Here is a 14,937-nt window from a genome sequence, read left to right on the forward strand (position 1 = left end):
TCAAGGCAACACTTTGGAAAGAAAATGCACTGGGAAAGTAACATTGATATTGCTCAAGAGAAATTTCTGTTCACGTCATTTCCTCTAACTATAGAATGAAGTGGATTATATTATTATCTGTTTGATTGTGTAGATGGAGAAACTGAGTGTCAGGTCAAATGACTTGCCCAAGTTCATTTAAGAATGTTGGAGCTGAGACTAGAACCTAGGTCTTTAGACTCTGAAGTACTGCTTTACAGGGAGTTCTAAATACACATTGATTAAATTAAATTGAATTAGGTTGAACTTTCCCAGCAATGGTTGAGAAAAAGTATTCTCTCTCCAAGAAAGAAGGGAACATCCCACCCAATTCCATACTTAATATAGCCCATTAAATGCATCGTTCAGTTCAAATCACCAAGGCTTCAGCAAGAACCTACTATATGAGAATTGCTTAGCCATGTGCTGTTGACACAAGGCAAGAATAGAAGGGTATTTGACCATTGAGGCCTTTGGCTTCTCCTGGAGTGAGCATGATTTGGAACCAGAAAAGTTCACCCTCTTCTTTCCTCCAGACCCAATCCGTGATTTGATTAGCAAAATGGCTTCTTGCTGAAGAAACTCCCTCAGGAGGAAGCCTAGTCTGCCCCTAGAAGCTTTAAGCATTGGCTGGAGCACTGACAATTCACATGTCCTGCCCAGAGTCACACAGGCAGCAGGTGTAGATATGAAGTGTAGAACAAGAACCTGAGGACAGAGAGAGCACAAAGTGGTCAGGGCCTTAGTAAAAGCTTCATGTAAATGGCGGTACCCAAGACAACCCTTAAAGAAAGCTAAGGATTCTAATAGGCTGAAGTGAGCAAGGAGTGACATCCAGGTGTAGGACACAGCCATTAGAAAGGCATGAAGCCCAGAGAAGGAGCCTTGTGGATGGTGAACATCAGTTTTTATCAGTATAGCTGGAACCCTAAGGAGGGCATGATGAAGACAATAAGGAGGACATCAACTTGGATAGCTAGATTGGGACCTATGCAGATTCTCAGTGGCTTCACATCCTATTCTATACCATACACAAAGGAGTGTGCATTTTGTATTAAAGTCAATAGAGAGACACCAAATTTCTTGGGACTGGGATACCAAGGATGTTCACAATGATAGATGACTTTCCACTGGATTTCTTCCCTCTAGGTACAACAGTCTTCCCTCTGCTGTCCCCAATCTTGAATGACAGCAAAGAGTTTCCCAACCCTGATTAGTTTGACCCCCAGCACTTCCTGGATAAGAATGGGAAATTCAAGAAAAGTGACTACTTCATGCCATTTTCCATTGGTAAAAAGAAACCATTCTCATTTCTACTTTTCAATCTAAAAGGAGAATCCCATTTCCCCTCCCCTCCTCCTTTCACTAAGCTTCCTCCTTGTAGTTCTGAGGACACACTGCCCCACTCTGGCATGTGGCACACTGTCTTTTGTAGTATTCACATGGCTTTGCTTCTTCTCAGACTCTCTCAAGAGGTGAACTGAGCTCTTGGCTGGCTTACCAGCCCCCTTATTTTAGTAGAACTATGACTCTGTTGAAAGAGCCTCTGCAAAAATGCTAATTGTGGGAAGAATGGTGTGAAGAACAAAATTACTTTCTGCCCCTAGTGACCATTAATGTCTGAAATATAACTCACATTAATAGTTCTCATCATTTCTGTGCATCTACATCCATCTCTTTTACTCCTTTTCCCTCTATTATCCTGGTTCAATGAGTCTGTTTCACTTTTGCTGACATTATGATATTGCACAGTGATTTCTAAGCACAATTTTGTTTCTTTCCAGGAAAACGGTCTTGTCTTGGAGAGGGCCTGGCAAAGATGGAGTTGTTTTTGTTCATTACCACCATTTTACCGAATTTCACCCTCAAACCAGCTGGAGATCCAAATGAAATTAGTGTCAAGACCAATCATGTTGAGTTCACCAATATTCTACCACATTACCAACTATGTTTTCTTTCTCGCTAAAGAGACAAAGTTGATTTGGTAAATTAGCCAGCTGATTTCATTTTCTGGGCTCAATAACCCCTTGTTTTTGATGAGAATCTCCTTGAGAGAAAGAAAAGTTCCAACCTCTTGAGTAAAATAGGTCTTAATTTCCAGAGACAAGACTAGGCAGCAGAGTACCTTGGCTGTCATTTTGTAGTGGGGCTGCATTATAGGCATTCATGTAAAACCTCTCACCCATGTCTCTAGCCATGTTCTAATTCACACCTTCAATTCCACTTTTAGAGTGTGGAGGAAAATCTTTAAAATACCACCTCCCTGAAAACCCATATTAGCTCATACTTTTCTTTTCATGTATCCTCAAGGATAATTTTATTTTGTATTCTATAGCTCGTTTGTGAATTTGGGGTAGAAGAAACATGGCTATGTTGCTAATAACTCCTGATGCGCAAATGTGTGCCTGCACTTCCATATATTGAGGATTCATAACTGCAAAAGCAGCCTGATAATATGGAAGGAGCCCAGATTTTGGAGGCAGAGGACATGGGACCAATCCTGATACTAATACTAACAATTTGTGTGCTCTTGGATAAGTCATTTTACTATTTATTCTCATATCAGATTCTTCCTCCTTACAATGAATGGGTTGGACTACATGGGCTCAGAGTTCCCTACTGACTCCCCTTCTATGATACTTTGATCAGCAGAGATAGTTGATCCACGCATCCATTCTTTAGTGGACCATTTTTAAAGGTTATTTTCAAAGGAAAACCATCCCCTGGTGACAGCCACACTAGTGATGGACTTCTCTGCTATTGGCTAGGATGGTCACCAAGTGACTGAGTCATTGTCAATTGATGGACCTATAACTTTTTAGTTTTGTAGAATCTTCCAGAGTTTAGGTCAGAACCATCAAGGTCACCTCCAATTATGTGCACAGCTCCCTCCTTAAAACAGAACAAAAATCCCATATAATTCCCAGTGATTCCCTAGCAGGTTCTTATTGTCTCTGTGTTACTCAGCACTCTTGCACCTTCAAACTGACACAACATGTCTTTCTGAATATCTGCTGAATTAACAACAGCTTTTCTAGCTTGGTGGAGGAGGAGGGTTGCTTCAACTTCTGGGAGGCTCAGGACATCTGAGTTCTTCATGTCTGGCTTTTCATTTTAAAGGTACAAGGTTCTGAGTCACACATGGACAGCAGGAAATCCCCCTGGGAATCTTTAGACAAGCTCTGTTCAACCCCAATTATATTGTCCTTCTGTGCCGCTCCTTCCTTACATGGTCAGTCTCGTAGAGACATGATCTATCGATTCACCTTGACTTTCTCATCTCCTACTTAACTCCCCTCCCCACAATCTGTTTTTCATTTTCATTATTCAAAAGAAACTGCTCTGAGATTAAAGTGTCTTTTAATTGCAAAATCCTGTTGCCTTTTATGAGCCTTCATCTTTTGGTTTCTCTGAAACCTTTGATATTATTGACCACACTCTCACTGGGTTTTCTTGACACTACCTCTTTTCTAGTTCTCTTCCTTCTCCCTGTCTGGCCACATTGTGGCCAAGATCACTTGAAACAGAAGACTCTGCTCTATGATGAGTTTAGAACCCTATGCCAGTAATGGTGGTGGTGAGTGTGACCAGTAGCCATGACAACTAATCCTTTAGCTGTGCTTGATATCTCATAGAAACAGTCAGAACCATAATTAGAAATTGCAACATCAGAGACAGAAGTGCCACGTGACTTCAAAGACTCTTTGAATTGCCCAGGAAATTGTACTATATTGAGGATACAGAGGCCCTGGGAAATTGCAAAGGAAACCACTGGGGTATGTTAGAGATCAAGACCAAACCATCAAGGAGCTCCAATGGGATGGAGTCATTTTGTCAGGGGAGAGAGAGGAGAAAAATGCCAGCTGCTAGCTTCCTGGTTAGCCATTTATTCTTGTGGATTAGGCTCTAAGATCCATTTTTTCCACTAGCTGAAAGAACACAAATGTTCTCCTCACCCTCTCAATGTTGGAGCCCTGGAACAATGCCCAGCCTGGCTCGCCATAGCTACAGCACATCTGCTCCATCAGTGACTATCTCATCCAAGATACTATTGCTAGCAGGTTCTAAATGCAAAGACTGTTGTAACTTGTCAGTCGTTCTGAGGTCATCTCTCCTAGAAGCAATCTCTCTCTACAGCTGTGACCATCCCCACATGATGGCCAGAATAAGACCAGTGAATGGAAACTGAACATACTTCTTTTTGTTCCTTCAAAATCTAGCTTGCCTAATGTTCAATTCGCCAACTCCCCTACCCCTTTTTAAAGCCCTTATCATATTCAGGAAAGTGACCTATGCACAAAATGCTGAGAAAACTGAATAGCAATATGCCTCTCCTCCCCAGTCTAAATAATCTGGAATATTACATTAGATGCTACAAGTTCCAAAGGATCCATGATCTAAATATTCATAGTCACATGAGAAAAAGAAGATCAGAATGGAATGTTAGAATTTTTAAAATGTGGAAAGTAATAAAAATCTATCAAAATGTTTCTAAAGATTGACATCTGGTCTGTATCTTATAGTTTTAGACCATGTTGCTTGGGCTGCTAAGAGGTTAAGTGACTTGCCCAGGGTCACATAGACCAGACATAAAAATAGTCTCTCATGATTCCAAGGCCAGCTGTTGCTCCACTGTATTATATGGCCTCTTGTAGTACTTCTCCAACCTGCCTGACTCCTCAGTTTCCTTTACTGAATCACCCCTATCAACCATGAGTGTCCCCTCAAATTCTGTTCCAAGCCTTCTTCTATTCTCTCTCTGTACTGGAGGTTCTTAACCTGAGATCACAATGAAGATGGTCTAGTGATAGATTTCAGTTATCCAGGCTTGCAATCTCAGTATCATCCTCAACTCCTCCCTCCTATTTATCCCCAATGGCCAATATCTTGCTGAGTCATATTGTTTTTACCTTCATGATATCTATTATATACATCTCCTTCTCTCCACTCACACAGCTACCACTCAAGCCTTTGTTAGTTCATATCTGACATCATTCCATAGCCTTCTAATTGGTGTCTCTGATTTGCCTTTCTCCCCACTTCAATCCATGCTGCCAAACTCAATTGCCAAATAGATTTCCAAAATCACATGTCTATAAGAAATCCCAGTCATTTCCTATTAATTCTAGGATAGAATACAAAACACTCTGCTTGACTTTTTGGTTTTATTTTTTATTTTTTTTTTTTTTTTTGCTAGGCAATGGGGTTAAGTGACTTGCCCGAGGTCACACAGCTAGTAAGTGTTGTGTGTCTGAGGCTGGATTTGAACTCAGATCCTCCTGAATCCAGAACTGGTGCTTTATCCACTGTGCCACCTAGTTTCCCCTGCTGTTTGACTTTTAAGGTTAACTCCCCTCTATACACTTAGTCAATCAGTCAATAAACCTTTCCTAAGTACCTACCTTGTGCCAGGCACTTTGCTAAGTGCTGAAGATACAAAAAAGGTAAAATATAGTCCATGCCTTTCCTGGAAGAGCTTACACACACACACACATACACAGACAGACACACAGAGAGAAGCCATATATAGGCTAAATAGGAAAGAATTATAAGAAGGAAAGCACTAGAATTAAAAGAAGTTTGGAAAAGCTTCCTGTAAACTATAGGATTTTAGCTAGGACTTAAAGGAAACAAATAAAAAGCCAGTAAGTGCAGATGAGAAAGGCAAACATTTCAGCAATATGGCACAGCCAGAGAAAATGCCTGGAACTAATCTTTCTAGAATAGACAGGAGCCCAGTGTCATTAGGTCAAAGAGTATGTGTTAGGGTGCAAAGTGTAAGAAGACTAGAAAAACAGGAGAATAGAATGCCAAACAGTATTCTATGTATTTGATCCAGAGGCAATAGGAAGTCACTTTTTTGAGTGGTCTCTGTGTATGCGTGTGCGTGCGTGTGCATGTGTGTGTGTGTGTGTGTGTGTGTGTGTGTGTGTGTATGTGCATGACTTGAGCATACCAACATTTTAGGAAAATCACTTTTGTGGCTTAGTGGAGGATGGACTGGAGTGGGGAGAGGGTTTAGGAAAGCATGACTCAACAGCCACCTGGATGCCTTTTTCCAGACATGAAGTGCCAAGGATCTGCCTTAGAGTGGTGGCAGTGTTGGAGGAGAGAAGGGAGTGTATATGAGGGATGTTACAAAGTTGAGGCAGAATAGGGGGAACATTCTAGATGAATGCTTCAGCATTCCCCTCCAAACAACTTTAAAATGATGCATCAAAGTGAATTTTGGTATGGCAAAATCAACAAAAAGTTGAGGTAAAAATTCTTCCATCTCAAGAAAACTTGAGAGGTCAGAAGAAGTCTGTGAATACTTGTCCAAGAACCATGGGAACACTTGTATGAACTGATGCACAATGAACAAACAGAAGAGGAAAATAATATACACATTATAATTAATTATAGTACATAAGTAGAAAAGGAAAGGAAGGAAGGAAGGAAAGAAGAAAGGAAAAGAAGGAAGAAAGGAAGGAAAATGGAGTAAAGTAATGATTGAATGAATGAAAGAAGGAAGGAAAAATAAAGAAAGGGTGGATAGATGGAAGGAAGGAATAAAAAAAGGAAATGGATGAGGGGAAGAAGAAACTTAACATTGTATAATTATAATTACTAAGGTTGGTTTCAAAGAAGAGGTGAGAAGATGTAACCCTCTCCCTGCTTTACAGAAATAGAGGACTACAGGTGTGAAACACTGCAAATTCTGACAAATGCAGTTGATAATACGCCGGTCAGTTTTGCTCAACTGCTTTTATTTCATTTTTATCTCCTGTTACAAGAGATGACTTGCTGGATGCCAATAAATTTAACAATTTAAGTGAAGTGGAATAATTTTTACAAAAATATCAACTGCTTAGATTAATAGAAGAGGATACAATAGCTAAATAAACCTATTTATAGTAAGAAATTGAACAGGCCATAAATGAACTTCCTAAGAAAAAAGGATCAGGACCAGATGGATTTACAACTGAATTTACCAAACATTAAGAAATCAACTAATTCTGAATCAATTACATAAGACCTATGAAGGAAGATGCTATCAACATCCAGAGAAAGAATTGACAAATAAAAGTATATATTGTATGGTTATATGTGTATGTATGTATGTATATATGTATGTGTGTGTGTATATGTATATGTACATATATGTATATTATATATATAGATGTATGTGTGTCTAATCGTAGCCTTCTCTAGGGGGTGGGAAGGGAGGAAAAAATTAAAAGTGCACAGTAGAGAATGAAAGAAAAATTAGAAGGAACCTAGAAAAGTGGGATATCTTCAAACATAATTTGTAGTATTTTTTATATAGTTTTGCCAAAAAAAGTAAATGGTATGAAACGGAAATTTTTGGATTTATATTGAATCTTCTTATGTTGTGCTGTGTATATGGAAATACTGGGGTTTTTTTTGTATTTTTGTATTTGAGTTCAAAATATATAAAAATTTAAAAAGAGATGACTTCCTTGGCAAGGCTACAGGGAGGCTATATTTTGAAATGGAGGCACTATAAAACAAACAATATCAGATTTAAAAAATTAAGAAGATCCAAGGGGCTGCTAGATGGTGCAGTGGATAGAGAGCTGGGTCAGGAAGACTTGAGTATAAATCCAGTTTCAGACACTTACTGGCTGTGTGACCATGAACAAGTCACTTAAACCTGTTTGCCTTAATTTCTTCATCTATAAAATGAGCTGGAGAAGGGAAGGGCAAACCATTCCAGTATCTTTGCCAAGAAAACACCAAGCAGGGTCATGAAGAGTCAGACAAAACTGAAAAAAAGTGAACAACAAACAACAAATGGAAAGAGGTGAACTTTGTTATTGACTATTCTTGGTTACTTATATAAAATAATTTTAATTCATGTAGCAGATTTTTTTAAAAGAAAAGCCTGGTTTTCAAAATATTTATTTAACTTCACAATTAAAATGATGAGAGAACATTTCTAGCTTCCTTCAAAATACCAGATTTATCAGTGACTCCTCCTGAGTCTCACCATTTTCCTACAAGACAACAAACTTTTGGCATGTTAACTAGCACCTGTCAGCTCTAGTCCCCAGCCACAGGGCAATGGACCTGTGGGGATTTGCTACCTCTGGCCCAGTGGCTTGTGGTTTTGTTCCTCATCATCCTGTTTGTGTGGAGAAAGAGGGGAGGTAGAGGGAGGAAACTCCCTCCAGGCCAGCTCCTCTGTCCGCCTTTGGGAACTTCCTCCAGTTGAACTCACAGAAGATCCCCAAGTTCCTCTTCATGGTAGGGGGCTTGAGGCGCTTGTGATAAAAATCCATGACAACTCAGAAGACTAAGTATCTTATAATCTACACCCAACACATTCGCTCTCCCCCATTCCCACCCTCTACCACCTCAGGGTAAGAATTGCAAAATATGTGGATGTGTGGATGGGTTGTGTTATGTAAGTTGGACAGAATACCCAAACTGATGAAGTCACAGATCTATCGGTGTATTGGTGAACACTTGCTCATTATTCCAATATTGCTCTTCTCAGAAGTCCTTGGACCCAGAGGTTGCACCTAACCCAGTGCAAGAACACAAGTGAGATGTTCTTTTTTCACCTGCAAAATCCGGATGGCTTGTTGCAAGACTGGGGAGCTAAGGCTTTCTAGGGCCCTTAAATCATGAAAGAGCTTAATGGAAGACATGCAAAAGAAATAAAACCCTTGAATAAGTGTGGTAGAGATCTCCACCCAACTTTGGGTTGGATGGTTTGAATGTAGTCTGCACTGCTGAAAGTAGTAGTCACATTGATGAGGTCATGGATTTACTGAAGTAAGTATAAGAATGTGTTTGCTACTAGTACCAGCTCTGTGAAAAACAAGGTTTGTTTCTCGTTTGTGCTTTGTATTTCTGTTATTGGCACCACCATGCTCCCAGTCACCCAGAACTGAAACCTAAAAATCATCTTTGACTCCTCCCTGCATCTCATTCCCCAAACATAATGTGTCACCAAGGTTTGTGGTGACTTTTCACCATCTCTCAGTGGATTCCCTCTTCTCCTCACCCTACAGCAGGCTCTCATAATTTGTCACTTGGGCCATTGCAAAAGCCTTATAATTGGTCTCCCCAACTCCAATTTCTACTCTGCCCAATCTCTCTTTGAATGTGACTGGAGGAATCTTCCTAATGTGCTGCTGTGATGTTAGTTGTTACTTCTCTACACAAGTTAACTGAGTAGGGAAGTGACATGGTTAGATTTGAGCTTAAAGAAAATCCTTTCAGAAGTTGAGTCCTGGGAATATTTACCTGCAGAGTGTATGGCAAGCTTTAAGAAACACAATGGAGACTTCTGCTTCCTGGAGCCAAGATGGCAGAATAAAAAGGTAGTCTCTCTCACCCTCGCCTATCAACCTCTGAAAACCCAGAAAATATCGCTCCAGAAAAAAACAAACAAACCCTGAAACAGCTGAACTAGAAGAAAGAGGGGAACAACAGTGCAGCAGCCCAGCAAATGGGTCTCCCAGTGCCTCAGCAAAAATAAGGGAAGCAGAACTACAAAGGGCTCCAGGCAGACAAAGTACCCTGCAGCATTCATCTGAAAGGAGCTGAAGAAAGCAACCTAGAGTCTTCCTGAAGTTCCAGCCTTGCTGATTCCAACCCAACACCAGGTAAGCTGTTAGAATCCTATGCCCTCCAACTGTCAACCAGGAAGAGATCTGAAGCCCAGGTGGTAGAGAAGGCAAACACCAACACCTGGACCTCCCAGTGCCTCAGTGAGGGCAGGGGAACCTGTGGAAACCAGCTCAGAAAACCAGCAGGTGCCTCGGCAATCCACCACAAAGGAATCTCCCAGTGCATTAGCAGAAATGAGGGAGGCAGCATTACAAGGGACCCCAGCAGAAAAACACCCTGCAGCACCCATCTAAAAGGAGCTGAAGAAAGCTAAAGGAAAGGTAAAGCAGGCAACCTAGAATTGCCTGAAAGTTCCAGCCTTGCTGATTACAGCCCAACACCAGGTAAGCTGCCAAAACCCTACAGCTTCCAATTGCCAACATAAGAGGCCCCAGCACACAAAGCCAGTGACCAAGACCTAGGCTCCCAACACAAGAAGCTTGGGTCAGTGCCCTCTGTTCCCCAGCAGGAGAGCTCAATCTCTTTAAAGGCCAGGGAATAAAGAAACCATGAGTAAAAAGAAACGTACCATAGATTCATATTATGAGAAGAGTGAAGATCAAGACAGAAATTCTGAAGAGGACAACATTGTCACCAAACCCACATCTGCAACATCAAAAGGGAATATGAACTTGTCTGAAGCCCAAAAAGCCTTCTTAGAAGAGCTCAAGAAGGATTTGAAAAGTCTAACAAGAGAGGTAGAAGAGTCCTTAAAAATACAATTGGCCAATTGGAAAAAAAAAAAGTATACTGAAGAAAACGAGTCCCTAAAAAACATAATTGGCAAACTGGAAAAAAAGTACACTGAAGAAAACAAATCCCTTAAAAATACAATTGGGCAATTGAAGAAGGAAGTACAAAAACTAACAGAAGAAAATAATCTGTTAAAAACTAGAATTGGAGAAATGGAAACTAATGACTATATGAGAGAGCAAGAATCAGTCAAACAGAAAAAAAAATGAAAAAAAAATGGATGAAAACATAAAATACCTCATCGGTAAAACAACCGACCTAGAAAATCGATCCAGGAGAGATAATTTAAAAATTATTGGACTGCCTGAAAATCATGATGAAAAAAAGAGCCTGGACAGTATCTTTCAGGAAATCATAAAGGAAAAGTGCCCAGAAGTCCTAGAACCAGGAGGTAAAATAACCATAGAAACAATACACTGCTCACCTCCTGAAAGAGATCCCAAATTGACAATGCCAAGGATTATAATAGCAAAATTCCAAAATTACCAGGTGAAAGAGAAGGTGCTGCAAGCAGCTGAAAAGAAACAATTTAAATATCATGGAACCACAGTCAGGATTACACAGGACCTCGCAGTTTCTACATTAAAAGACCACAGGGTTTGGAACACGATATTCTGTAAGGCAAAGGAGCTTGGATTGCAGCCAAAGATCAACTACCCTGAAAAAATGAGCATGATTTTTCAAGGTAGGAGATAGATATTCAATGAAATAGGGGACTTCCAAACCTTCCTCATAAAAAGACCAGAGCTCAACAGAAAATTTGATCTTCAAGTACAAGATTCAAAAAGACATAAAAAGGTAAATGGGACAAAAAGATACAAAATCTTGTTAATAAGGGCAAACTGTTTACATCCCTACAATGGAAGATGACACTTGCAACTCCTGAGAACTGTATTGTTATTACACATTGTTAAAGGAGTATACATAGAGGGGGTGAATATTAGTTGGCTTTGATGTAATGATAAAAAAAAAATCTAATCAAGTGGGTTAAATGGATCCAAATAAGTGTATTAGTATGGTCTTAGAAAATGTACTGAGAAAGGAGGAGGTAGACAAGGATAAATTACATTACAGGAAAAGACAGAAAATCCTATGACAGCAGAAGGAAAGAAGGAAGGGGGGGTGAGCATTGTTTGAACCTTACTCTCATCAGATTTGGCTCAAGAAGGGAATAACATAATCAGTTAGGTATGGAAGTCTAACTTGCCCTATGGGCAGTAGGAGGGAAAAGGGGAAAGAAAAAGGAGGGGGGATGAGGGAGGGAAGAAGTGATGGGGGTGAAGGGGAAGAGGGAGGAAGGGGATAATAGAAGGGAGAAGAGACTGAAGGAGGTGGTGGTCACAAGCACAGTACTGGTGGGGGGGAAGGGAGAGAGTAGAAAGAAAAGCATAAGCAGGGGGGAAAAGGATGGAGAAAAAGACACAGATAGTAATCATAACTGCGAAAATTGAATTGCTATTTTTTTTTCTCTTCTGTTGAGTTTTCTTTCCTCTTTCTGATGGTTCCTCCTATTGGTTTTAATTTTTACTTACAACTTCACTAATGTGAAAATATGTTTAATGGGAATGTAAATATATAGCCTATATCAGATTGTGTACTGTCTTGGGGAGGGTGGTGGGGAGAAAAATTTAAACTCAAAAGCATATGGAAGTAATTGTTAATAAATCAAAATAAATTAATAAAATTTAAAAAAATAAAAAAAGACATCCAATGGGTTTCTAATCATCAATTAGGTGACAGAAAATTTGGGGCTTAAAGGAGAAAAGAGTTTGACAGTTAACAGAGGATTTTAAAAGAAGGAAGGCAGTTAACAGAAGAGTAAAAACAAAAGTGTTCAAAGGGCAGTACTAATCTCAGTGTAGGTCTTTTTCTCTTTTTGTATAACTTGGTTGACAGGAAGAGTTTCTTAGTCATTGGTTGATAGGGTTGACTAGGAAAAAGGCAGAAATTTTCTTAGTCTGGGTGAAAAGATTGTCTAAGAACTGATGAAAATATCAACTCTATTGGTTAAGAATATTTATTGAAGATCACAGTTGCTCTCAATGAAGGTGAATGGTTTTCTAATCACAATGTCTTTAGTAGCTGGATGACAGAGAAATAGCTCTGAAGATATGTCAACTGGGGATGACATCTGAGGCAGAATAAGAGACTGAAGTAGGCTGAAAGAGTTATAGCTTTCATCTGCAGGGAAGAGGCTTATTAATCATTGCACTCCCTGTTATACTGTGAATATGGCTAAAAGAGGTAGTGAAAGAGCTGTATCACCTTCCCTGTAGGGGAGAGGGTTACTAACTACAACATTTCTAGTGATTTTTGGGTACGGTCCTAGGCTAATAATAGGTTGGATGAAGATAGTAAGAATAACTGGAATTTATATAATTCTTTCAGTTTTGCAAAGTATTTTAGGTAAGGGAATAAACAGTTTTGTAGTATTATCTGATTTGATTTTCAGAGCAACTGTGCAGGCAAAGTTGATTATACTACTGTCCTCATTTTAAAGTTGAGGAAACTGAGGGAAATAGAAATTAAAAGACTTGCCCATGATCACACAACTACTAAGTGTTCAAGGTCAGATTTGAACTCGGCACTTCCTGACTTTAGGTCCAGCACTTTATGTATTATGATGTCACCTAGCTGCCAGAAGATTGCATGTATTCCTTGAGTATGTACTCCTTCATATAGTTAAACTTGTCATATGTATTACCATATATTTTACCATCCTGCAAATGATTGCTATGCAGGCCTACTTTTCTCATTGTATGTGTTTTACATTGTGAGAGAGTGAACCCTAGGTTTATGAGGGAAGAGGGACTGTTCTGTTATTACATTGCTACTTAATTAACATGCCTATGTTTTTAAGATTTTTTTTTTTTGGTGAGGCTATCAGGATTAAGTGACTTGCCCAGGGTCACACAGCTAGTAAGTGTCAAGTGTTTGAGGTTGGATTAGAACTTAGTTCCACCTGACTCTAGGGCCAGTGCTGTATCCACTGTGCCCCCTCACTGCTCTAAAATGCTTTATTTTTGACCTACATGCATGATTGGTAAAGTCAAACATATTGGTGCATGAACTCTGGTTTGGAGAAGATTCTGACTCACAAAAAGTACCCAGAAGGTGGAGTAGCTAACTGGAGTCCCCAGAGTGAGGGGACCCCAAGTGCAGCACAATAGACTACAATTTCTTGACCGTGGTATTCAAGGCTATCCATCATCTCACTCCAATTAACCTTCCCAGCATCATCTCATGATTCACATATTGAACATTGCAGAGACATCAGAATTGTGAATCCCCATTTCTTGCTTTGCTCTCTTGTTTTTCATATCTTTGCTCATTACATTCACTAAGACTTAATATCAGGCTTTTGAAGTCCCTGCTTTGCTTCAAGGCCCAGCTCAGGTGCTGTCTGACCTCTCAAGGTGATTGTGATGTCTCCCTCCTCTCATTTCCCATAGTCCTTTACTGCATCTGCTCCTCTGTCAGTCTTGTCCTCTTGCCATCGATGTATGTCTCTACCCTTTTTTAGGATGTGGCCCTTAAGGGAAGATCTATATTGGATCTACCTCTGAATCTCCAGTGTTCACCCAGTCCTGTACATGGAGGTGATTAATAAATGTTTCTTGAATGAAAAAAGTGTGTTTTGTTTTGTTGATCATCACTCCAAAAGTTTCCCCTTTGCTTTTCCCCCTTCTAAAATTTCCTGCTGCTGCTGCTGTCTCTCCACTCCCACCTTACTGGTCTTTTATCAGTTTCCTTTTGAATATTGAATACTGTTATTCCACTCATAGATCTCATACCACCATTTCTCGCAGACGCCAAAAAGGTCGAATTTGCCTCCTTACAAGAGAATCTATAGTTCCCCTTTCTTGGTTCCCTTACTTTATAATGAGTTTTTAGAGATCTGGGATCTTGGGTTTTATTGCGGGATCCTTCCATGGAATTGGCCTCCTGGCAATTTTGAGTTTTTTTTTTTTTGCTACTATTCTTTCCACTCTGTATCTAGTCTGAAATAAAGATATGCGTAAAAACGACATAGGTAGTTTTCTTTCTCCCTCTTCCTTTTCAATTTAAAGTCCATTTAGTGATATTTTGAACATTCCAGGCGTATAAAAACCCTCATCAGCATGTTGTTCTTACCTTGGTCTCTTGCCAATGAACTAAATTTGTGACTTTTGGCCCCCCAAAACCCCGACCCAGTGTAGTTTCTTCTTGGCTTTCTCCTCCACTACTCAATCTAGTTGTAAATATTTTTTAGAGTAGTTGTGTGAGAAAGTTCAGCTGCATGACTTTTTTGCTACTCTACCATTTATGGCTATCACTAATGTTTTTATCACTCTGAACAGAAATATACTTGGATTAGAACAATTCTTAATTAATAAAAATGGTTTCAGGAGAGCTCACACCTAAAATGAAGGGCACAGAATTTTCTTCCACAGTAATTTGTATGATATCCCATGAAACTTGTTATAATAGAGCTTAGTTTTCATAATTTAATAATAATAATGACACTAGCAATATTTATATAGCATATTAAGATGTGCAAAT

The 14,937-nt window shown here is 39.6% G+C and overlaps 1 pseudogene across 1 annotated transcript in view; it reads left to right on the plus strand.

Moving 5' to 3' along the window:
* Nucleotides 1-5,493, plus strand: part of LOC110200605 (cytochrome P450 2C23-like) — a 47,639-nt pseudogene extending 42,146 nt beyond the window's left edge. The window contains exon 6 of the transcript XR_013485167.1: nucleotides 1,803-5,493. The product of XR_013485167.1 is annotated as a cytochrome P450 2C23-like (transcript). The remainder of the gene's footprint in view (nucleotides 1-1,802) is intronic.
* Nucleotides 5,494-14,937: the final 9,444 nt, after the last annotated feature.

The sequence above is a fragment of the Phascolarctos cinereus genome, unplaced genomic scaffold, assembly GCF_003287225.1.
Source record: "Phascolarctos cinereus isolate Bilbo 61053 unplaced genomic scaffold, phaCin_HiC Scaffold_3;HRSCAF=262, whole genome shotgun sequence".
NCBI lineage: Eukaryota > Metazoa > Chordata > Mammalia > Diprotodontia > Phascolarctidae > Phascolarctos > Phascolarctos cinereus.